The sequence below is a fragment of the Pinus tabuliformis genome, chromosome 5_2 (assembly GCF_031772625.1).
Source record: "Pinus tabuliformis cultivar Carrire ecotype Pingquan chromosome 5_2, CPIR1, whole genome shotgun sequence".
Lineage (NCBI taxonomy): Eukaryota > Viridiplantae > Streptophyta > Pinopsida > Pinales > Pinaceae > Pinus > Pinus tabuliformis.
Genome location: NC_142306.1, coordinates 458,386,697 through 458,413,137, shown reverse-complemented (window position 1 = coordinate 458,413,137; position 26,441 = coordinate 458,386,697).

Below are 26,441 nucleotides of genomic sequence, written 5' to 3'. Positions count from 1 at the left end.
GCATACCTCCATCTCTTGATCTCTGCTAACAAATGCAGTAATATCATCTCCTAGACCAGAATTTTTCACTCAAAGTAATAAGAAGATGATGGCCACATCCATGGCCCTTGGGAAGGGTTCCTCCATGCAGTAGAAGAAAGCGGATAATGTTGTGGAAGAATACGGGGACACCTTCTCCTCATAAACAAGGGTACCTTTGCACTCTCAAGTCAAGCATTCGATTGATCTGACTCTCGAAGCACCTCTACCCAACGAGAATATATACTCCCACTCCATTCTAGAAAATTAAGAGATCAAGTGGTAGATCTAAGAGTTGCTGTAAAAAGGGAACATATGACCAAGTTCCTCATATTATGACAACCTGATTATGATTGTATAGAATAAGGATGGGACTTGGAGGCTCTGCATTGATTATTGGGTACTAAAAAAAATCACTGTCAGGAACAGGTATCCAATCCAAAATATTGATAACTCTATGGACTAGCTCAAGGGGGAAGAGTATTTCAGTAAGATTGATTTGAAGTCTAGTTATCACGAGGTTGCAACAGATCTCGTAGATGTATGGAAGACCAACTTCAAATCCAAGTAAGGCATTTTGAATGGTTGGTCCTTTCGCGTAGACAAATTCCCATGCTACTTTTACGAGGTTGATGGATGACATCTTGTGACCCTTCACCACTCATTCATGATTTTTTATTTGGACGACATCCTTATCTTCAACAAGAGTTTGGAAGAACACTTGCAACACATTTAGCAGGTCCTTCAAACCTTGTGACAACAAAAACTATGTGTCAATTAAGAGAAATGCACCTTTGGCACAAGCCAGGTCCAATATTTGGGTTACATAATATATGAGCAAGGTGTGCATGTGGTTCCAGCTAAGATCCAAGTCATTAGGGATTGACCAACCCTGACCAATCTAACATAGCTTAGCAACTTTTTGGGCCTTGCCAATTTTTATCGAGGTTCGTGTTGTGATTCTCCCATGTCACTTGGCCTTTGAGTCAGATTACCAAGGGTGGAGAAAAAGCTATGTTTTCTGGGTCTGAGTCCCAATAGAAGGCATTCATTAAGCTAAATCACCATCTCTGCTCTACAATATGCTATTGGTGTAGTCGTCACCCAACACGGGCATACGGTGGCCTATCATAGTCATACACTTTACGCTAAAATTCAAAAGTACCCCACCTATGATAAAGATATGTATTCCATCGTGCAGGCTTGCTGCTAATAGAAACATTACATTCTCGGCAAGGAGTTGAATATCCACACAGATCACTGATCTCTTTATTTTCTATAGACACTAAGGGAAGTTGTAGAATGATTGCCATCAAAACTGGTCTACATATATGCAACAATTCAACTTGAACATTAAATACAAAAAATGCAGCACCAATCATGTTGCGGATTACCTCAATCGACCCCTAGTTGCAAAACAAACTATTGTTCTCAACTCTTGTGGCCACGAGACCTCTAGATGGTCAGAATTGTACAAAAATGATCAAGAGTTTGCCACCACATACCTTATGCTAGTGGATGACAAGAAAGTTTTAGATTTCCACCTCCAAGACACATTATTATGCTACCTGGGCCACCTTTGTGTTCCTTCAAGTGCGCATGGCAAGCTAATTTGGGAGGTGCACTACAGTTGGGTTGTAGGAAACTTTGGCGTGGAGAAAACTATGGTTGTACTACATAAGTATTTTTATTGGCCAAAACTCCAACATGATGTTGGAAAATATATTAGATTCTGCACTGCCAGTGAAATTTCCAAGCCAACCATCATGAAGAAAGACCTATACACTCCTCTTCCTACTCCCATCTAGCCCTGGGAATCCATCTCCATGGATTATCTATGTACCCTCCCTTCTACCAAACATGGTAATGATTGTGTATTTGTTGTCATGGACAGGTTTTTAAAGATGACTATATTGGTGGCCTGTAGGAAGAGTATCATAGCAGAGGACACTACCAAAATATTCTTTCAAAAAGTGTCGGTACATTTTTGGATCTCACAGACCATTATATCAGATTGGGATAGCAGGTTTATGAGCACATCCTAGTCGAGCCTTTGGACACTATTTTGACACCAATCTCACCAAGTCGACTCATTCCATCCCCAGACTGATGGCCAAATAGAGGTCATCAACAGGGTGATACTGCACATACTCTGCATGTACAACTCCAGTCATCCATGAACCTGGGATGAGATCCTTCCCTATGTGCAACACAACTATAACAAAGCTCTCCAGAGCTTGACAAGTCATAGTACCTTTCAAGTTGGTCTGGGATTTCAACTATTGTTTCTGATTGATGTTTCCATACCTCATGCAACTACACAAACATAATCCACACATGTATAGTCTAAGGCTAATAAAGAAACCAGGTTTATTGAATGCATCCAACACATCGGCCGAAAAGTTCATGACATCTTGGAGATGTCCAATGCCAAGTACAAGCAGCGACATGATCAACATCAGGTGTCACATAAGTTTCAGGTGGGTGACAAAGGTTGATTGCATTTGTAGAAAGAACGCCTTGCTGGAGCCCATCAGAAGATCTGACCACTCTGATATGGGCCTTACACTATGTTGTGCTATATAACACCCCCCATTTATTTATATATAAATCTCTTAGGAAACTATTATATAAATAAATGGGGACCCTTTAAATTTTAAAAAACATAGGAAAATAAAATAGTTTAGGGTTTTAAGAGGACAAATTTGAACTTTTTTTAATAAAAAAATCCAAATTCATTAGGCCCGAACAACTCGAATGAGCCTTCCTTAAAAAAATCCTGACTATCGCATTTCGCAACTCTTAAAATGGACAATTCCCCATTTTATTCATTCAAAACTTATGATGCGATAAAGAATGGCTCCTGAGAACAAAACATGCTTAAAACTTAAAAGACTTAGGTATCATTAAAAAGATACTTTATATAGGAACTTGCCCGCATCACAAATTTATAATGAACACAATATATAAAAACCCGACAACCATTACGATTGTGATATGCGATAAACCATCTAGACCCAATATAACAATTAACGCAATATATAAACATGTCATGTCCGGGTGAATCGAAAATTAGCAAAAGGCTCGCCACTCCCTTCACTTCTGATCTTCCGATTGCGATAAATCTACTTGCTAAAAAGCGTGACTTTAATAAAATCGTAAGAATGAATAACTCAAAGGAAAATCCGCGCTTATTAACCATCAATCGGGCCCACTCTAATGCCACATCATTCCTTGTAATTTCTCAATCGTGCTATATCCATTCCCCTCTACTCCAAAAACCTCTGGTTGCGATATCACGATCATCACATCGCGCACTTCCCATACCAAAAGAACCATAATGACGTTGCTATCGCATATCGGCAGAACACATGGAAACATATTCTAAATACCAATTGAAAGGTTTTTGCGATACAATCTATTAATAAGATAATAAATTATCACGCAAAGCCATGATTTTAGTTATTAAAGACTTCTAACAGTATTTATGATTCAAATCCCCAAGGTGATTTGATGGCCTGTATATAGATTTGTTCGCATTTAAAATATGCTTTCCATCATTTCAAGCCTTGTATGTTCAAGTGCTTCTGAATTTCAGACCTATTTCTCTTCATTCCTCTGTGTTTCCAATTTGTAGGTTAAACCCGAGAAGAATTTGTGTAATAGGATGACCAAGACAAATAAAATAAAGAAAGCCATGGAGACTTCACAATCTGCACCTTTTGCTTCCGATGTAACATAAATTCCCCTGCTTTTCTTAGACACTACATGAACAATAAATAGTGGAACGTCCTCATGGGCGTCCATCTACCAACTGCTTGAAAGCGAAGGACCTAAGGTAGTTCAAAGAGTGGCAACAACAAATGCTAGTTCATCTTCTGAAGCCTCAAACTACGAAGTTGCCAACTCTTTCTTCATACGATCACTACTCAACCCAAGATCCTTCCTTATACCGATATGGTAAAATGGATAAATGAGAATATCAACATTACCACTAGGACATTCTAGACTTCAAGAAAAACAGTCATCGGGTCCTTTACAGTTGAAGATTTGACGAAAATGTGCCATATACCTGACCCACAGAAGGTGTTTGACAAAGATTTCCTCGAACATTTAGCAAGCGAGAATGAGGTAGTATGAGATCTAATTAAACGTTTTAGATCCTACTCGAACAAACATAATCATGAGAAATCAGGTATGTACTATATATCTTCTCTCGCCGATCCCTATTCTTATATCGCAACTATGATGTGTATTGTTTGGGCACCTTAATACAACTAAGTTCTCAGTTGAATGGGTTCCTCTTATTGAGGCAACAATCGATTCTTATATAATGGATTGGGGCACTATCCTTTCAAATAACATTACCTCCAAAATCCAAGAATTTAGGAAACATCAGTATGTTACTACCAAAGTAATTCCACCATTCTTTATGAGTGCATATATCACGGATGCGGTCTATTTCACTACAAGTTTTTGAACCATGGGATGGAAATGGACCATTCAATATCCCACTCCCATCCATATATATCATAAAATCTTGTGGGAATCTAATTTCCACACCCATTTCTATAAAATTTTCCAAGGAGTTATGCTGCCAATTCACCAAGTTGTTTTTGACAAAAGAGCCCCAAGATTGTCCGATGAGGCCAAAATTGATTTCATACCAATAGGTAGGTGGTTTGGAGAAGAGATTTTTACCTATGTTAGAGTCTATGGAAGTCTGGAACCTCCTCATGTTCTCCCATTATATGTCCCTGATAAACTATTGGCTAGGGAGATTGCCTATCAAACTGTAGGGGATGGATTGACAAAGACCCTAAAGGAATCCAAGAAATCTCTTTGGCCTTCATTCCCTATCCAATGTGGTGTATATGCTCTACATGATTTCAAGCATGCGTGCTTGAAATTGATAATATTACATGTTTGAATCTTGCTACCATTCTTGGCAGACAATTTGATCCTAATAAAGTTGCACAAAATTTTACTGCCCAAGTGAAAATTAGGCAATTCAGTCATGAAGATGATGACTATGATGACCTATTTGAATCTGCTGAAGTATTTTCACAAGTACAACATCTAGCTACATTGAAACTAAATCCAGAAAGGGTAGTGCAATTCCAAGAATACAGAGAAAGAAGACTACAAAACGTCCCTTTGGATCTGTTGAGGATCCCTCAACCGATTATCCAAGAAGAGCAGGATTCAGAACAGGGCTCAGAGCAAGACTTAGAAAAAGGTTTAGAGAAAAATTCAGAGCAGAAGTCAAAACAGGGTTCAGAGCTAAATTCAGAGTAGAATTCAGAGAAGAGTTCAAAAAAGATTCCGAACAGAACTTAGAACAAGTTTCCAAGGATATTGAAGTGGAAGATAAATCCACATAAGTGCATACTGATGAAACACCCTTCAAGAATCAGCTGGATGAAGCCTGGAAATAATTTGATCAGCAACTTAAAGGACAACAAGGGGCAGAAAACATTGAAATGGAGAAAACATTTAGCACACCCCAAAACACTGGACAAAGCTCGTTTACTGATAGGGCTTCTGATAAAGTTGTCACTATAGAGGAAATTGAGATAATCTTGGCATTCCCTTCATTTGAAATTGTCCTTAAAGTGGAAGAAATCCCTCCTCTCGATGTCTTTTATAGTCCCAACCATTGGGCTGTGGTGAAAAGACAGAAGAAAAGGAGAATAATAGAACCATCATCTGTAGTCATTCCTGGCAATATACCTATGGATATAGTATGGAAGGATACACCAATTGATCCTTTAGAGAACTTGACAAATTTGTCATAGTTTGCAGGTTCTTATGCATCTGCTACGATTGAAAAAGCAACAAAGGTTCGACAAATGGTTAGGGAAAAAGAAGAGACACTTAAAAAATTAGAGCAATAGTTGGTAGAAGAAAGACAAAGTATTTACCATCAAGTAAATCCACAATTATCTCAACTCCACTAGAGCTTTGATCAATTAAAGCTCCAATATCAGGCAAAGACTAGTACGCAGGATTCCCAAATCCAACAACTCCAATTTTCACTTGATCAGTTGAAGGACAATCCTAAAGTGGAGGAATTTATAAAAGAAGCATTGGAGCTAAACACTCTATTATCAAGGCAAAAAACATTTTTCTATCAAAAGTTATCTATCATCAATCCACTATGTGTTACAAGTGTTTCACTGATGAATCAATCATCCGATTTGAGGGCAAATTTCAATGACATTGATGATAAAATCTCAGGATTTATAACATGGCAAGATACTCTAGAAGGTAGAGCAGTAGACCTTCCCAGAATAGAGGAATCCCACAAGGAAATCCTCTTTACTGATTGGGACATTCAATTGAAACAAGAAGAAAGAGCAGTCTCCAGGGAAACTAATGCTGCAAATAACATCATTGAAACTATCAATGATAACCTGCACAATGCTAACCTTATTCAAGAATTCCCACCTGGTAATCTTCTTGATATTAAAGTCCTCGAAAGGCAATGGCAAGAAACTTCAAAATCAAAGGAAGAAGAAATTAAAAAGTTGACCAAACTCGACCGGGAAGTGTACTGGAAATATATTGTGAAGCCGCACAGTCAGTGGCTAATGCTCCGCTGCCTTGCTGACTCATCCACCCATATGCTTCTTGCACTTTCAGATGCAGTGTACACGGGACAGCTACACATGAGGACAAGTCAGCCTCCTGAAGTTAAGCCAATAATGGATATTTACAAGCTCAAGTAGCGAATGAAAGAATAGACATAATTGCATTCATGAGCTCGTCATTTCAACAACTTCTATTTCTATATTTTTGTCACTTATTTTAAGGGTATTTGTTTTAACCTCCTTAGAAATTTCATGTATCGTCTATTTTTATACTTTATTTTTGTTATATAAACCCTTTCATGTCTACAAAGAAAGGTCCCTAAATTTTATAAAGAAAAACTTTTGAAGCTTGCACTACTATACTTTTGAAGTTTATCTTAGTAGAACAAATGGACCAGGGTCGTGAAGTTTTGTAGAGAAGGCGTTGGAAGCTTGCACTTTTTTACTTTTGAAACCATCTTAATGAGAAAAACTGGACCAGAATTAGTTCTTTCATGAGCAGAGTAATATACATCAGGTAATTTTATCATTATATTTCTGTTTTGTTTATGAATTGGTAATCATTTCTCTTTGTTTATCATATGTATCTTTTCTAATGCAGTTCTGTATCAATTCACTTCTGAACATGCTAGAATTGTCATCCTTTATACATATATAAGCAATTTCTGAACGTTATTTGATTGCGATATGTGCTTCATCATTGCATCAATTATTTTGATTAACTATTTAATCAAAATAATTATCTTAAAATGTTTTCATTTCTGTAAGTGTTGGATCAATATTTATTATCATGCACTAAGGAAAATTATTCTAGATGGCATAGACATAACTAAACCCCAGGTAATAGTTAGATTAATATAAATATATTCTAGTTTATAAACCACCCCATCTATCACTTAGTTTTTGGTCATAAACACTCTATCCATTCTATCACATTTTTCTTGGGAAACTGGTCCCATTATATCCAGTCGAAGCCACTATTCCAAACGGAAAAGGGACAGTCTTCAAGTCCCCTGTTATCAAAAAACCAGACCTTGATAGGCTGCTGATCAGGAAGACTTTGAGTAACTATTTCAAACCAATCTTTTGGCTGAGGCTTAGCCTCCTCAACCTGAGAGGGCTCTCTCACTGGGTTAAAGATTTTAATTGGAAGATTAGATGGCTAACTCTATGGAAAATTAAAAAAAAAATGTATAAATGGTTGAAATTCCAATCAACAAACATCTATTGGGCTATGGAGTCAAAGTATGTTTCAGTACAACAACAATATTAGCTTAACATGGAAGTCAAGGCATAAAGAGTCTTAATATATCAACAAAACAGAGACATAGTGCAAGGAACACAGTTTATAAACACACGAAGGAAGTTTGAGCATTATCAATGAATTCTAAGTAACATGTGTTTATACCACTACAAGTAAGTAAATGAAGAAAGCCATGAGAAAATCAAACATTAAAACCCCTCTTTGAATCCTGAGTAGTGAAGCCAATATCTCTGTATTAACATGAAAACATACAGTCTGCTACAATAACACAATGTGCTTGTTTCTTTTGAAAATTGCCAATCATGAGGCATTACAACTCTTGTCCTCTATAGAACTATCATTACAATCTTGGATTCCCTGATCCAACATGAGGGGAATTCAAATTTCCTAGCTTGACACCTATTCAAACCTAAACAGCCTATTAATTACAAGTAGCAGTTATCGAACAGTCTTAGAGTCCTAATACAATTAGGAGTGGAACTCCTTATTATGATAGTAACACATTAAACTAGGAATTAAATTCGATACTTGACAACTGCTCCTCCTTAACTTCGACCTTGGTTATGTCAATAACCCTCTTGCTGGCCTTCAATAACTTCTTCCTTTATCTGTCCTAAAAACTAGGAAAATGTCCCCTGCAGTGTAGCCTTGGTCTTCAATATTGTTCCTCGAATCTCCTGCTAACCAAACTAGCCCCTTTAATCATATAACATATGTTGAATTAGCCATAGAACCCTGCTCTTACACTTGTGCAAAAATTAAACTCCTTGAAGTTGCATGAAGAAAGTCAAGCTGGATGTGCTACGAAATAAACTGTTGTTTTTGTAGCGCAAAACTTTTTTCTTGCATATATCTTTCATTCCTTGAGTTTTTCCTTTACTTGGGCTTTAAACCTTCTCAAATGATCTCCTCACATTTCTCTAGCAGCATCCTTCTTCAAAAATAACCCCTTCTTTCCTTTGAAGATTGATAAAAAAAAAAAACAAAACTGCACCTACAGCAGTTTCGTAGCGCGCTACGAAACTACTGTGCATGTCACCTACAACAGTTTCGTAGCACGCTACGAAACTGCTGTGTGAATCAATTTACACAATTTTTTCCAAAAACTTTCCTTCTAAGGATTCTTCACAGTTGTTTCATTATGTACATATGCCACATATACCTAACATCACTCGTCCTTGATGTCTTTGTTTCAACCAAAATTGTTGTTAGGATTTCATCACTTACTTTCTTGTTCATTTGTGCTGAGGCTGACCTCCAGACTTGCTCAGCTGAATTTCAAGGTCTTCAATTTGTCTTTTCATCACCCTGATATTAGTTCTTAGTCTGTCATTGATCCATCTGATATACCTTGCTTCCTTGATTGCAGGGACAATCCAGGTGAAGTATTGAGCGTCTTTGCTAACTACTTCAGGTTTTGAAGCTTTTCCATCTTCCCACAGGGCCTTCATTCTTTTGAAATTGGCTTTCTCAACTGCATGTTTCCTTGCCCTTTTCTTAAGTGTGGAAATCTCAAGATTGGCAAGCTTCAATTTCTTCTTGACTTCCTCATAGTTATTTTCTTCTTCTTGAGTACCGACTGCTCTGTTTCTGTCATCTTCGTGCATGAGTGATGGTTGCATTACTGGAACTATGAGCTCTTCATGGAATCCTGATATCTCCCCTGTCTCACTTACCTTCGGCTCTGCCTCCTGTAACCTTTTGGACTGCCTAGTCACAGGCCTTCTGGGCTTAAAAACAAATTCTGAAACTTGATCATCAAACTGTATCTTTTTAGAGGATTTCATCTTTTCTGACTTGCCCTCACCTAATTCACTGAAGTTTTCTTGGACCAGAGGGGACTCTTTAATGTCAATAGCCTGAAGAAGATCATTCAAATTTCCCTTTGAGACTGGGCCTTCATCAGTGACCATTGTTTTACCCTTTTCTTTGGCTATTTGAATTCTAGTTATCCTTCTCTGGACTGTTTCACCAATGGGCTGCTCTTGTGCTGCTTCCTTAATTTGAACTTTCCTCTTCTATGAATGCTGAGGAGTATCTTGAACATCCAATGGTGTTCTAGTCATTGGCTCCTTAACTTACTTTCCGGCCTTCAGCTTAATAAACCTACTTGACCTTTTTCTTGCATGGTGACTAGTCACTGGTGATGATATTTCCTTAGCCCTAGGGCTAAGTCCTGTTTTAGCTCTAAAACCAGACATAAAGAGAAATGAAGACCATTCTCTATCTACCTTCTGAAGTTCATGCAAGAAAATTAATTTAACTAAGCCATGATGGAACAATGATGTTTCACATCCTTCTTTCTTCAATTGTATATTATCAGACATCTTGCCTAAACTCTGAAACAGAAAGAAAGGTAGATCTAAAGATATTATCCCAGTGAAATGCAATAGGAGTTTGAAATGATAAGAATACACCTTGTGGTATCTTCCTTCACAGGTGAAGTACCTTTGTATGCATGATAGTAGGTTGGCATATGAATCTTTGACATAACCCCTTGGCACTTCTTTAGTCAAATTTGTGTCTACAAACTCTGGCTTCATGAATATCTTGCAAGGTGCCATTTCAAACTTGAAATTCTTAAACCACTTTTCCTGACCTCTAGGAATTTCTGTGACTAAAGATATAACTTCAGGAGAAATTGGCAATTCTAACACTCCAATCTTTGTATGTAAACCCGTGAAATTTAGAGCAAATTCCTTGGTCACTTGGTTATGTCCTCCCTGTAGTTTCTCATAGAACCTCCAGCAACCTACTTTTTTGAACGCTTCTTCAATTATTTTATCCTTTGTGAGAGCATATAAGCTTTCAAGTTTAGTTCTCAAACATTGGCCTAACCTATGACTCTTTCTTTCTTCCGACATTTCTCCTTTGAAATCCCTATAGATAAAAGACTTGGAAGAAACTACCTTGCTTAATTTAGGAACTGCCTCGCTTGAATTTGATGAAGAGCTGCCTCGCTTGAAGCCTGCGGAAGAATTCTGGTCTCTGCTCACCCTGGGCTTGTTTACTTCGAACTTAAGAACAACAGCAAGTGTCTCTTGCATGAATATGACCAATAGCAACATGGATATGACAAGGATTAACTAACCCTTTCCTTTTTTGAAATTTGAAATGACTGCGGACAAATGACCCCTAACGAATCTAATGATGGATATGAATGGTTGCATGTGAGAGGTAAGGTTCATGGAATTACCCCTGATGACAGATTCTGGTGGATTTGACAGATAGACATGATTGTTCACGAATCCCTGATTTCGTAGCGCATCCAATGTAATTTTGGGGTTTTGCGGTATGAAAATGCCTAACTATGAATCCCTAATTTCGTAGTGCATCTAGTGTAATTTCAAGACTTTGTGCTACAAAAACACCTAGATAGTTTCGTAGCGCGTTCAGAATTTTGAAATGACCAGACACATGAAACTTTAAACATGATATGGGATCCATAAGGGGAAAAACAAGGTTGTTGAACTTTATTTGATGATGGAAATGAGACTCTAACCCTATGAATTAGACTTTAAAAGCATAAAAATGACTTGACCATATCTAACACAAAAACTTTGGAACAATGACTAGAAACAAGGCAAACTTTCCAAAGTTTAAAAAAAAAATATTAGGGTGATAACAGTGGCTCCACTAGGGATAGTATGCCCCCTGTGGTATGCTAAGAACTAGTAGCTTCAGTGTTGCAATCCATTCCTTTAAAAATAAAAACTCTGAAATTCTGTCCAATCTGCTTTAAACTGTACCTAGTAAAAATTGCTCAGTCAACCCTGAGCTTATTTGCATTTTCCTACCTACCTACCCTATCAATTGTAAACTTCTTTCAGCTCAATCAATGTGAAATTTCCAATGTAGCCAATCATTTGTTTTATCTGATATTTGAGTTTTTTTTACTGCATCAGAGTTCAAAGAAACTAGGATATTGTGATGACCACTGCCACTGAAATTGCCTTTGATCTTCATAGAAAAACTGAAACACTGGAGAGTAAAACTCTTCCATGTATTTAGCTATAGGATCCCAGAATACATGATCAACTTGATGATCCTCATAACATCTTGTTACTTCTAACAACTGATCTTTAGTCACACAACATTTATTTGATAAGTTATCCAACTGCTTTTCTGCATGATTCCCATAGACAATGTAATTTTCCTCACTATTATGATCATTCTTTGAAGTAATCTGCTGCAAGGAATTACAGAAATGATCAACCTTTTCCTCTGCCTAAGGGTTATAAAAAATTTCTTCCAGTATTTCTTCTTGGTGTTTGCAATTATTTTCATCTTCATTATGATCCGAAGAATGACAAGTCTGCTGCATCTCTACATCAATCTCAGAGGATGTAATATGATTTTCATAGGTATACTCTTGCTGATTTCTATGTTGCATGTCATGGGATGTTATCCTTTCTTCTAGTTGTTGAAATGTATTGTTATGAAGAGCCTCTAAAATTTCTTCATCCATAAATTCATCATCATCATAACAATCCTCCAAATACTGAATAAGACTCACAGAATGTTTACAACAATCTTTGACCAACAATAAGGAAGGATGACATTATTTATACATCTCATAGAATTCATCATGAAAATTAGCAAGAGAATACAATAAACCATTTGCTAAACCTTTATACCAATACCATGTTTCTCCTTCTAGCGTGGTCATAAACATCTTCATTAGACAGTCTTCAGGGAACTGAACCTTAAGACTATGTACATGCAGATGAAACCTAACCAAATGAAGAGCAACATTGTCTTTCTTTTCATTTCTGAATACTGGAAGATCATCTAACCAATCAACCTTTGGCATAGGATTTGGAAAACCAGGGATATGAGACCAATTCATAGGAGCATACCTGGCATTTTTTCTTGCAATGGAACTCATCCTGAAACTTCTTCTAGGGAATTGATCTTCTTATCAATGGAGTCACCTTCCAATTTGTTATTTGATGTGTGGAGTCGCCAAGGTAGTTTTGCAGCCTCGAACAGATTCTGCAGCTCCTGCTACCTTCAAGAGTTCAACTTCATGATTCTTCGGGATATGTATATATTTAGACTCCCGGAAGACGTACCAAAATGTTATCACAAAAATAGACCCTGATAGGCTGCTGATCAGGAAGACTTTTAGTAACTATTTCAAACCAATCTTTTGGTTGAGGCTTAGCCTCCTCAACCTGAGGGGGCTCTCTCACTGGGTTTAAGATTTTAATTGGAAGATTAGATGGCTAACTCTATGGAAAATTCAAACAAAAATGTATAAATGGTTGAAATGTCAATCAACAAACATCTATTGGGCCATGGAGTCAAAGTATGTTCAGTACAACAACAAGATCATCTTAACATGGAAATCAGGGCATAAAGAGTCTTAATATATCAACAAAACAGAGACATAGTGCAAGGAACATAGTTTATAAACACACGAAGGAAGTTAGAGCATTATTAATGAATTCTAAGTAACATGTGTTTATACCACTAAAAGTAAGTAAATGAAGAAAGCCATGAGAAAATCAAACATTAAAAACCCTCTTTGAATCCTGAGTAGTGAAGCCAATATCTTTGTATTAACATGAAAATATACAGTCTGCTACAATAACATAGTGTGCTTGTTTCTTTTGAAAATTGCCAACCTTGAGGCGTTCCACCTCTTGTCCTTTATAGAATTATCATTACAATCTTGGATTCCCTGATCCAACATGAGGGGAATTCGAATTTCCTAGCTTGACAACTATTCAAACCTAAACAGACTATTAATTACAAGCAACAGTTATCTAACAATCTTAGAGTTCTAATATAATTAGGAGTGCAACTCCTTATTATGATAGTAACAACTTAAACTAGGAATTAAATTTGATACTTGACAGCTGCTCCTCCTTAACTTCGACCTTGGTGATGTCCATAACCCTCTTGCTGGCCTTCAATAACTTCTTCCTTTATCTATCCTGAAAACTAGGAAAATGTCCCCTGCAGTGTAGCCTTGGTCTTCAATGGTGTTCCTCGAATCTCCTGCTAACCAAACTAGCCCCTTTAATCATATAACATATGTTGAATTAGCCATAGAACCTTGCTCTTACACTTGTGCAAAAATTAAACTCCTTGAAGTTGCATGAAGAAAGTCAAGTTGGATGTGCTACAAAATAAACTGTTGTTTTTGTAGCGCAAAACTTTTTTCTTGCATATATCTTTCATTCCTTGAGTTTTTCCTTTACTTGGGCTTTAAACCTTCTCAAATGATCTCCTCACATTTCTCCAGCAACATCCTTCTTCAAAAATAACCCCTTCTTTCCTTTGAAGATTGATAAAAAAAAAACAAAACTGCACCTACAACAGTTTCATAGCGCGCTACAAAACTACTGTGCATGTCACCTACAACAGTTTCATAGCGCGCTTCGGAACTACTGTGTGAATCAATTTACACACTTTTTTCCAAAAAAAATTCTTCTAAGGATTCTTCACAACTGTTTCATTATGTACATATGCCACATATACCTAACATCACCCGTCCTTGATGTCTTTGTTTCAACCAAAATTGTTGTTAGGATTTCATCACTTACTTTCTTTTTCATTTGTGTTGAGGCTGACCTCCAGACTTTCTTAGCTGAATTTCAAGGTCTTCAATTTGTCTTTTCACCACCTTGATATTAGTTCTTAGTCTATCGTTGATCCATTTGATATACCTTGCTTCCTTGATTTCAGGGATAGTCCAAGTGAAGTATTGAGCGTCTCTGCTAACTACTTCAGGTTTTGAAGCTTTTCCATCTTCCCACAGGGCCTTCATTCTTTTGAAATTGGCTTTCTCAACTGCATGTTTCCTTGCCCTTTTATTAAGTGTGGCAATCTCAAGATTGGCAAGCTTCAATATCTTCTTGACTTCCTGTTGAAGCCTCGAAAATCGCTACAACAACATTGGGGGATAACCACCCGGTCTGGACCTTAGTACAGCTCCTTTTCCGTTTGGAATGGTGGCTCCGACTGGGGATAATGGGACAAGTTTCCCAGTAATGGATAAATGGGATGAATGGATAATTGATTGACTAATCTAATGATGGGCAAATAACTAAATCTATCAACAAAAATATAAGAACTATGACTTATCCCGGGAACTTATTGAGCTTTCAAGTGTAGCGCTTGATGGTCTGTGTCTATAGACAGGCATATAGATGACTCCATCTAACAGACATGGACATTATTTCATTCAGGATTACTGTGCTTAAATAGTTAAGCAAAGCGATTAAAGCAATATTACTACACTTATCATTTATATCATCGACACATACATGATTAAAAGAAAAGCACACCATAAACATCCAATAGTGGAAGGAATACAGAACTGCTGTTAAAGCACATACATATAATCGATAATAGCAAGGATAATCAAATAACAATTCATATGAAAGGAATGAATTCAGACATAGATAGAAGTACCATATGAGCTGCTTGAAACTCCCAATATCAATCACTACTTGTGATTCTTCCTTCAACGCAGAAACACTTTCAAACAAAGACAATAGTGCACAATTGCATAAAAAGCTTCCTTGTCAAATTTAGAATAACTGGTCCAGTTTCATAAAAGAATATGGCTGAAGCACAATAGTGCAACTTTAGTCTTTAATTCAGGTACAAAACTTTACGACCCTTTCCAAAACAATGAAAGGGTCTATAAATACTTAATTAATCTAACTATCTAAAAAACTGAAATCCTACTTAATTGGTATCAATAAATTTTGATCCTATTTTCTTTAACAATCTGGCAGTCGGTGGCATGAATCATCAAGTAGGCTGCTTGCCTTTAAATCTGAGCTGACTTATCGCAAGCATCGGCTCAACTTTAGGTGGTTTGTTGAGGCGCGAGCTGAGCTGGGCGGCATAGGTGGCATCCTAAATATCGGGGAAAATATACCCGATTGCATTCGTAAGGCACTTGAGGGCGGCTCTCTGTGTGTGCGGCTTTACCAAGAAGAACCAATAGGTGTCCCAGGTTAAACTGTTAATCCCAGTGATTAATCTCCCCTTTTCCTCTAGATCTGGATAACATGATTGCTCCAATGTTTTCATCGTTGTCAACTTTCCTGGTGTGCATTGGGAAATCATGTTTGATAAGTAGAGAGTGTTATTGACTAATTCAACTAAATTGCTTGAAGTTGATTTGCATCTTGAAACTGCCCTCTCTGCTTTCATTAACTGGGACTACCATTCTGTAAAGAGTATATCTTTATGTGACTCTAAGATTCTTGGTAAATTTGCCGCTTGTCCTTGATCAGAATCTTGCCAGTCGAGAAATGCAGCTATCGTTTCTTCAGCTTGATCCAATTCAGTCCTGGCCTTGTCTACTTGCTTACTTATGGATGCCGTTAATTCACATAGTGGCTCTGCCTGGGCGATTTGTTGACATAGAAGCTTAATTTGGGATATTAATGCAGTATTTATTTGTAGTGCTTCTACTCTAAATTCAGCCACTTGTGGAACGCCCTTTGTTTTCTCGAGCTGTGATGATAATTGAGCACTTTGCTCATCTTTTGTTTTCACCATTTGCTCATTCACTGCCTTCAATTGTGCCAATGCCTCTGATAATTCTTTCTGCTTCTGGATTGCACTTTGGTCAATCCTTTGTTTTTCTGCCTGCAATTGTTGAGTTAGTTGACTGTTTAATTGTTGTTGCGTCAACAATTGCAGCTCTGCCTGCTCCGCTTTCAGCTTTGCTTCAGTTAGCTGTGCCTGTAACGAGAAAATTTCCTGATCCTTTGTTTTCAGTAAAAGGCTTACCTCCGATGCCTTATCTATTGTCGCTGCCGAATAAGCTCCAGCATATTGTGACAGTTTTGTCAGGTCATCGGAGGGGTCAAATTCCTCCTTCCAAACCACATTGCCCGTGACTGTCTGTTCTGGGAAAAGGGGAGGTTGATCAGTCCTTCTTCTTTTCCTTTGTCGTTTAACTACAGCTTCATGCCTTGGGCTGTAGAAGACATCCAGGGGAGGAATCTCTTCTACCTGCAAAATGATTTGGTCGGAGGGGTCCTTTGGTATTATCTCTACCTCTTTATAAATGGGTGGGCCGCTGGTTCCACTTAGAACCTGTGATGAAGTGGTTTCCTGTGTGTCTGTTGCCTTTGAAGTGTCAATTTCCTTTGAACACTCCAGACCACTGATAATAGAATCAAATTGCTTCCATTCCTGGAGCAATTTAGGATCGATATGAGTATCCACGTTTACTTTAGTGGTGGTATGTTTTTCCTTTTCAGTTTGGGTCTCCTCCCGCACTTTTTCCTTCTCTTTCTTCTGCTGATTCTCATGCTCTTTCTTCTGATTTTCGTCTTGTGGCTTCTCTTGTTCTTTTGTTGTAACTGGAGGTTCCTTTGATTGTTGCCGTTCAAGCTCGCTTGACGATGTCGCTGGGGTTGTTGCTAATAGATCTAGAGGCAGAGTTTGAAACCTCTGTTCTCTAAGTCTGTTAAATTCAGTCAACCCTTCATCATGATATTTCATTTTGGCCAATGTTTTAACTTGCATTATTGACTCAGCTGAAGAGAACAGGTCGTCAAACATATCTTCTTTATGATCAAATTTTGACAATTTGGCCTGTTCTAGTGCATTATAGGCAACTTTGTTTGGATCAAATTGCCTATTTGGAAGAGTTGCTAGAGTTAATGATTTAATCTTTGTAGCTTCCTTTTCTGCATGCTTGAGATCATGCAAGGTATAGACACCGCATCTCAAAGAAAAAGAGGGCCAGCCCTGCTTCTTATTTTTCTTGAGAGTCTGTGTAACACTCTCAGCAATAATCTGGTAAGATATTTCCCTTGCTAACAGGTTATCAGGTATGTATAAAGGGAGAACATGAGGTTCGGCTTGGCTACCGAAAACTCTTATATACGTGAACTTCTCCTCTCCAAACCAGCTCCCTACTGCTATTAAATCAATCCCAACTTGGTAGGAAATCTTGGGAATGGGTTTATCAAAAATAGAATAATAAATAGGCAACATAAAGCCATTGCAGACTTGGTACAGATGGTGCTTGTAAGAGGATTTCCATAATTTCTGGTGGTAAATGTGAATAGGCATGGAGTCTTGTGGCGTCCACCTCCAGCCGAGCACGGGAAATTCAGAATTAAAACACAAGGTATCTAAAATATAGGCACTGTAATAAAATGGGGGAATTATCCTTTCAGAGATGCGAGTCTTATTCCTAAACTCAAGAACAGCTTTGGCTAGTTTATCTGAGAGAATAGTGGCCCAATCCATTATTATACTGTTGCATGCAGCTTCCATTAAGGGAACCATTTCTATAGTGAAATTAGAAGAGTCATGCAATCCCCACAATCTACACATCATTATTCCAGCGTAGCAATAAGGAGAAGCCAAGGAATCAACCGAGTACTTACCGGAAGATTCATGCTTGTGCTTAGCTGGATTTTGTCTCCAATCCCGGATGGGTTCGGATTCAACTTCGTTCTCGTTTCAGAATTTTTCCAGGAACGCCTTATTGTATGTCTTCTCTGGCTCAGGTAAATGATACATTTGCCTTATATCATCAGCTTTGAACGACCCGAAAATTCTCCCGTCTCTGGTGCTGAAGGTTCTATCCAGGATTGGGATTTCCTCAATTGCCCACCGCACTACATCTGTGTATGGGAGAATTTGTTCCCTAGCTGCTATCCGATGAAGGAAGGAGTCAGCTAAGTCCTTTAGAGTGGCATCAGATTTCCGAGTTGAATCTGTAGTAGCTTCTACTGTTGTCACTTTGGGTTCTTCAACTTCAATCAAGTTGTAGGTGCTTTGCCAAGTAGTTCTGTTGAGACCAGAACATGTAGTATCCGAAATCAATCCTTTCTTTTTGTTTGAGGGATCAGCGACAGCTTGTCCTGCGGCTGGCGCAACAGAAGCGCTTGTGGTCTTCTTAGATTTCTTCCCCATTTTTCTTGAGCTTTCTCCTTTGGATGAATTCTGCACAGAAGCGAAAATAAACGTAACACAGAGAATTGGCAATGAAAACTTCAATGTGATGAGATATATTGACCGATGCGTGATAAGAGATTAACTTTTAAAATGGGCGCGGATACAATTCATGGGAAGATTTTAGGACTTACAATTACATTAAATGGCCGTTTAAAACCTGCCAATCCTTAAATGCCCATTATATCATTAATCGGCCGAATGATTCATTTAAGCGTGCTGTAGATGTTTTGGCGGTTGAGCGCAGGTGAATCATTGTTGGACAGATCAAGCTTTTAATATGAATTGATCGTGATATCCCTTCATTTTAACAGATTTTTGAAATCTGCGCTTTATCGCAATCGGCCATCGGGGAAAGCTTAACCTCTTATATTGACACCTTTTGAAAACCCCGATCGCCGATAGTGATATCGCATCGCATCGGGAGTATTGGCATTACATGTAACATGGATAGTATATTGCCGATTGCCGATAGCGATATCGCATCGCATCGGGGGAATGGCTTGGGGCGTTTTAAGAATGTGCATAGAGTATTGCCGATAGACGATAGCGATATCGCATCGGCGGAATCCAATGTGCCATCTAGTTATGATCCTTGTGTCATTGCGATATGCGATCTTGCGATTGCTTTATTGCAATGATAAAAGATTGTTTTATTTGCATAAATGGGTTTTTCAAAAAGGTTTCTTATAATGTTTTCATTTTTTTTTCAGACCTTTTTAAATAATACGATATTGATACCAATTAAAATCTAAAGGGACCCATTTCATATGATAGTTTTTTGTGAATAAAAATGATATGAAATGGGGGGTTGTTGTAAAGCACAACAATTGGCGATTCGCTGGAAGAAACAGTTATCTCTGAAAAGTATAGAAATACTTAAACTTTTTCAAAATAGAGTTCTAATCAAAGGGGAAAATTCTAATATAACTAGGTATATATGCATTCTGAGTAAAATGAAACTATTTTGCTATCTTCCTCTCTTTTTAAAGAAAATAGATACATTCTAAGTTTTAAATAGGCCTTTATTGGTTTATAATGATAAAACAGAAAACCTTTCCAAATCAGCTTTTATAGTGAACTCATCTGTCATAGGTAGAGCCTCTGCTGCCAGCAAACGTTCATAGTTTCGACAGGGATACCTTTTAACCATGTTATTGTCCATTGTCCCATTCAACTAAGAGTGTGATGAACTCAAAGCATGTTTTCATATTTTGTATTTCTTTTCCTTTTTTGGTTATTGATAAGATAAAAAGCCATTGTCCTGGTTTGGTAGCCAGCTATTGACAATGCCATTCACTGGTAGTAATCTAACCGAACAAGCCGGCTCGTGATGAGACCCCTTGTCTTATAATTCTTAAGCCATTACCCTGTTATGGTATGCAGTCTTGGTAATGTCGGTTAGACTATTTCCCTATGATCATGGTAAGCAGGCTTTTAATAAGACCTCTTATCTTTTATATCAAAAATTTTTAGAATAACACTCTGAATAATCATAAACTTTGGTGAATGGGATGGACAATTTTCTCCTTAAGAGTAGATGGATGACAGGGTAGGAGTTGAAGATGCTGAAGTTGGATTAGCTTCTATCTTGATATTGATAACCTTTTGTGACCTATTTGAAAACAGAAAATGATTTACCATACTTCTAAACTTTGAGAGGAGTTCACAGAACTTGAAGTGTGGTTTCAGAATAAAATGATACCCAGTTTCTTAGAAATTATCCCTTTCGGTTAAGAGTTCTATTATTTTAAAAGAAAATATCATATTACTTTTGTGGATCAAGTTTTCAAACACAACAAAGGTCAATGGAGGATACCTTACAACATTATTTTCTAAAAATCCTACAAACTACAAAACTATATTAAACTAAAAGGAGAAGGGGTTACCTCCTCAATAAAAGAATTTCTTCAAGATAAGGCCATTAACAGGGAGAGAATCTCTCAAACCTGATAAATCTTGCAATATGAAAGTTGAATGGCCTATCTTCTCGCAAATCTGAAATGGTCCAAGCCACATTTTCTGGAACTTGGTGTGTTTTCCCTTGTCCTCATGGGCTTTGTCCCATTTCAGAACCAAATCACCGACTTGAAATTGTTTTGAACCGGATGAGACTGAATCAAAAGCTGCCTTGATGATTTGCTGATGTTTGGCATGAATAACCCTGGCTTTTTCTCTTTCCTCTTCTAATTTTAGAATTTGATCATGTCTAAGCTGAATAGAAGAAGAAGGACTTTCCTCAATGAACTGAACTAGGGCTAGAGAAGGAAGAACAAGATTTGTGGGCAGTACTGCTTCTTTTCCATACACAAGGTTGAACGGAGAAGATCCTATAGAAGCTTTCTGTGTTATCCTATCAGCCCATAATGCAAACATTAAGGATTTGTGCCAGTTTTTATGATTCTGTTCGATAGTTCGCTTAATGATTTTGATCAGATTTTTATTAGTAGACTCTGCTAAACCATTACCCTGGGGATAGTAATTAGCAGAATATTTCAATTTAAATCCTCTTTTAATAGCGAAATCAAACATAGCATTGCCTGAGAAATAAGATGCATTATCAAAAACAAGAGCATTTGGGACACCAAACCTGGTAATGATGAATTGATCTACGAATTCAATGATTGCTTCAGAATTTGCTGTCTTCAAAGGAATTGACTCAACCCACTTAGTAAAATAATCGGTAGCAGTAAGGATATACTTATGCTGTTTGGAAGAAGGTGGAGTAATTTCCCCAATGATGTCCAATCCCCATTTCTCAAATGGTTGTTCAATGTTGACTGGTTGCAGAGGGAAAGCTGGTTTACGTTGTCTTCCACTAGAAGTTTGACAATTGAGGCATTTCCTTACATACTTGTGGGCATCTCTAAACAGAGTGGGCCAATAGTATCCAGCGTGAATAATTTTGTGAGCTGTTGTGTCAGCTCCAAAATGTCCTCTTGCTAGTCCATCATGTAACTCCTGCAAAACCTTTTGTGCTTCAGGTTTCTCAAGGCATCTTAATAAGATGGAATCATAATTCTGCTTAAAAAGCACATCATCAATAATTGTAAAATTTTTCGCTTTTAACCTAATGGCCCTTTTGTTTTTGTAAGACAGGTTAGGAGGTGCATAACCATTTTTTAAATAAAAGATTAAATATGCATATTGAGACTCAGAATTAGTAACACTTATCTGGTTGATTTCTTCAGTTTGATCTGTATCACTTGATTCTGGAATGTTGGATGCTCCTGCCAATAACCTGCAAAAACCTTGGCCCCTAACAATCTTTGCTGGCTTAATTTCTAAGTCATATTCTTGAAGCGCTGTGACCCAGTTTTCCCTTTTTTCACCCAGTTCTCTTTGGATTAATAGTTGCCTAACTGTAGGGAAAGGAACTATGACTTTTGTGTGGGTTTTCAAAAGGAAGGGTCTATAATGTTTGACTGCTTTAAATACAACAAAGGCTTTTTTTTCTACTTCGGAGTAATTCAATTCAGCACCCTGAAGATTTGAACTAAAAAATGAAATGGGTGCTTCCAAATTGTGATCGTTGAGCTGCGTGAGTACTGCTGCATAAGATGAGGTGGAGGCGATAGTGTATAATGTAAAATGATTAGAAAAATTGGGAGTATTTAAGGCTGGGGCATCGATTATTGATTGCTTGATTAAATCAAACGCTTCTTTTTCTGCTGATCCCCACTTAAAGACTGAATTTTTCTTGATCATAGTTTGAAGTGGCAAAATAATTTGAGAAAAATCTGGAACAAATCTTTTAACAAAATTGATTTGGCCTAAAAATGACTGCATGGATTTCTTATTATGCGGGAAAGGGATTTCAGAGATTTCTTTGATCCGATCAGGATCAATATAAATGCCATCTTTAGACACAATAAAGCCTAAGAGCTTTCCTTGGTCAAAGGCAAAGAAAGATTTTTTAGGGTTAAGAGAAATACCATATCTTTTGCAGCATTGAAAGATTTGACTTAGGTCATGCAAATGATTGGACCTCTCTTTAGAGAATACAGTAATATCGTCTAGATAGACGACTACTGTTCTATTAATCATCCCTTTAAAAGCTGTATCCATCGCTCTTTGGAATGTTGCTCCTGCATTAATAAGTCCGAAGGGCATTTTCTGATATGCATATGTTCCCCATTTTGTTCTGAATGTGGTTTTAAGCTGGTCATCAGGATGAACCAAAACTTGGTTATATCCTGAGAAACCGTCTAGAAAGGACATTAATTCAGAGCCTGCTACTGATTGGAGTATGGTAGGTAATGGGAAATTGTCTTTTAAGCTTGCTTTGTTCAAATTTCTAAAATCGATACAAATCCGAATGTCCCCATTTTTCTTTCTGACTGGCACCATATTGGAGACCCAGTTTGAGTGTCGGACTGGAAAAATAATCTTGGCTTTCAAGAGTTTGTTTAGTTCAGTCTTTATTTGACTCTCTAAACTTGGATGTATTTTTCTTAACTTCTGTTGAATTGGTTTCTGATCGGGAAGCACTGGAATGGTATGTTGGATAATAGATGTATCATATGTCTTCAAATCATCATATTTCCAAGCAAAAACCTGTTTATTTTTCCTTAACAGTTTAATGAATGCCTCTTTCTCTTCCAAGGAAAGTCCTAATCCTAAATTAATGTTTTGAGGAGTTTGCTCAGTGCCAAGATTTATCAACTCAAACCTTAGGGTAGAACTTTGGAGCTTTGTATTAGTCACAGGTTTAAACCTGTCTTTAATATCATAAAGATCCTCCAGCTTTACCACAGGCTTAGGAATTGAATTTTCCTGAGGTGTTTCTCTCATTTGAAAGTCATGCTCATTTTCCTCAATAATTTGATTATCATAGGACTTTTTAGAAGTTAAGAATTGTAAAATATCCTCATCATGGTTGAATACTCTCCAATTAGAAACATTGTCAGGAATTGATGGCCTAAAAAGCAATTCTACTGAAAATCTATCTGGGCTGTAGTCTTCAGAAGGTAGGAGCTTGGAAGCTACATTGGCTAGCAGGTCGGCTGCCGAGTTTTGAGACCTAGGGATGGAGGAAATATTGAATTCCGAAAAGTGTGAGGTGAGTTCTTGTACTAGCGATTGATAATGTTTAAGATGATTTGAAAGACAATGAATTGTATTTCTCACCTGTTTGATAATAATTTCAGAATCGCCGAATACTTTTAGATATTGCACTTTAAGGCCGATTGCTTTATACAGTCCTTGGACTAAGGCTTCATATTCGGCTGTATTGTTAGTGCATTCAAATTCCAGCCTACAAGACAACATTGTTTTTTCTCCTTGTGGGCTAACCAAAATACATCCTGCTCCTGAGCCCTCACTAGATTTGGACCCATCGAAATATAACGACCAAAATAAAGAAGTATTAACAATTGTATTTACAGTTTTCTCAGTATCATTGAAACATCTAGACCTATCTGTTTGTGAAAAATTCTCAATCTGAGATGTAAAATGGTTGACTGAGAAAGGGGATGACTGGGCAGCAAAGTTACCAAAGAATGACTCAGATGAATAATTCCCCAAAATGTTGTTATTAAATGCTACAGGTTGGTTTTCTTGCTCAAATTCAGTAACTGTATGGGTCATATGTTTTTCTCGATCAATCCTTATTTGATTTGGCTTACCCTTATAGGGAAGCCACATATGTGACCAATCAGTGGAAATATACCCATGTAGTTTTTCAGACCAATCCCTACTCAAGATTAAACTGTAAAATTCAGGTATATCGGCTATTAGGATATCAATCCTTTGTACTACTCTGGGATCAATAGATAATCTGATAGTTATGGAATTAATCTCTCCCACAACCTGTACTTTGGTCCTGTCCAACTGTACAATATGAATAGCAGACTTCTGGGGTTCAATGTTCAGTTTGGAACAAACTGAAGCTGGCATTATGTTAGAAGATGCCCCTGAGTCAATCAAACAGTTGTGCAGGTTTCTGTTGTAGATCTCATAGGTTAGAAGGAAAGGTGGAGTATGAGAATTTGATCTATCTCCAATCAGAACTGATCGGTAGCTTCAACCATATCGGGAGGAGGTTGGCCTGAATCATTAGCAGCTTTAGCACTGGGAAGAGGTGTAGAAGGAACAACATTCAATTCTTTGAGAAGCAATTTCTGCTGATGTTTTAATTTACTAAGTTCAAACATAGTAATGTTTGCTTTAGTTTTCTTCATGTCATCAACAATATTGTACTCCATTGAATCGGATACCACTAATGTTTTAGATATTGAAGGAGTATTAGAAGTTGAAGGCTGGTTTTGGGGAACTACTGCAGGTGATTTCTTTGCAGGTATTTTTTCTTTGGTTGTAGCAGCACCTGCACTCCTTTTCTTTGACGTTGCCTGAAAAGGTTCGGAAGTACTTTTACTCCTAGTAGTGACCGGGAACGCTTCTTCTTCATTATCGGTATCGGAGTTGGGGAGTATAAAATCCCACATTCCATGACATTCTACTACTTCTTCTTCATCATCAGTTGGTGAGATTGGTTCCTCTTCCTCTTCTTCTTGTTCTGAATCTACATTAGATATGACATTCGGTGGCTTTGATTCATTTTTCTTATAAGTCCTAAAGGGTCTTTTGGTTGAGGTTTCGGCTACCTGTTTCTTTATTTCAACCATTTCATTTGATAAAGTTTTTAGGACTTTTTTCAAACCCTCCATGTCATATGGGTCTTTTGGGGTTTTCTTCCTTTAGTCATCTTTAAAAGAGACTTTTTTGGCTTTTCTGTCTTCCAGAGCAGCTTTCTTTTCTAGAGCATTAATGCGTTTCTCCACAGCAAGTGCTTCTTTCATGTTTTCGGCTAAGGTAGGTTTCCCAGCCCTATCTACAAAAATGGCTATATTGGAAGGTAGGGCAGTTATATACCATTCGCTTCGAATTTGTTCACTTGGTTTGGAGGCCGTCGGGATTTTGTTCAGGAGTTTATTGAATCGAGCATTAAATTCCTTAATTGGTTCCCTATGCTCTATCCTAAGATTGGAGAGATTGTTTATTAGGGTAGCCAAAGACCTATCATCTCCATATTTGATAAGAAACTGCTCTTGGCAAGTGTTCCAACTAGTAATGGAACCAGAGGGTAAAGAAAAATACCAGGATCCTGCTGATCCTTGCAAGGTGTAAGGGAAAAGTCTAACAACAACATCTTGTTCTGTTACTCCTTTCAAGTTGACTGCCAACATGAAATTATTAATGTGTTCCTCAGCCTGGCTCCCATCATCTGGGTTAAACTTGGGTAGCCATTTTCCAGGAGCATCTGGTAATGGATGCAATGGTGCAGGCATATTGACTACACCAGGCCTGGTCCATGGATCTGCCATTGTAATAGCAGTAGTGGTTGATACTACTGTTGGAATTCCAGATGTCTGGGAAGGAAATAATGTTGAGGAGTGAGCAGGTTGGGATGTTAAAGCTCCTAATCCCTGATGAACAACAATATGTAATGGGGGAGTGGATGGTTGACTTTGCAGAGAGGAAGATGCAATGGAGGATGTGGATGAAAGCTCTTCACTGTCAGATCCTTCAGTATATTTCTTCGCCTTTTTCCTTTTGGGTAAAGGGAACTCAGTGGGTTCAATACCAAGCTTTTCGCTCTGAAGTCTAGTGAGAGG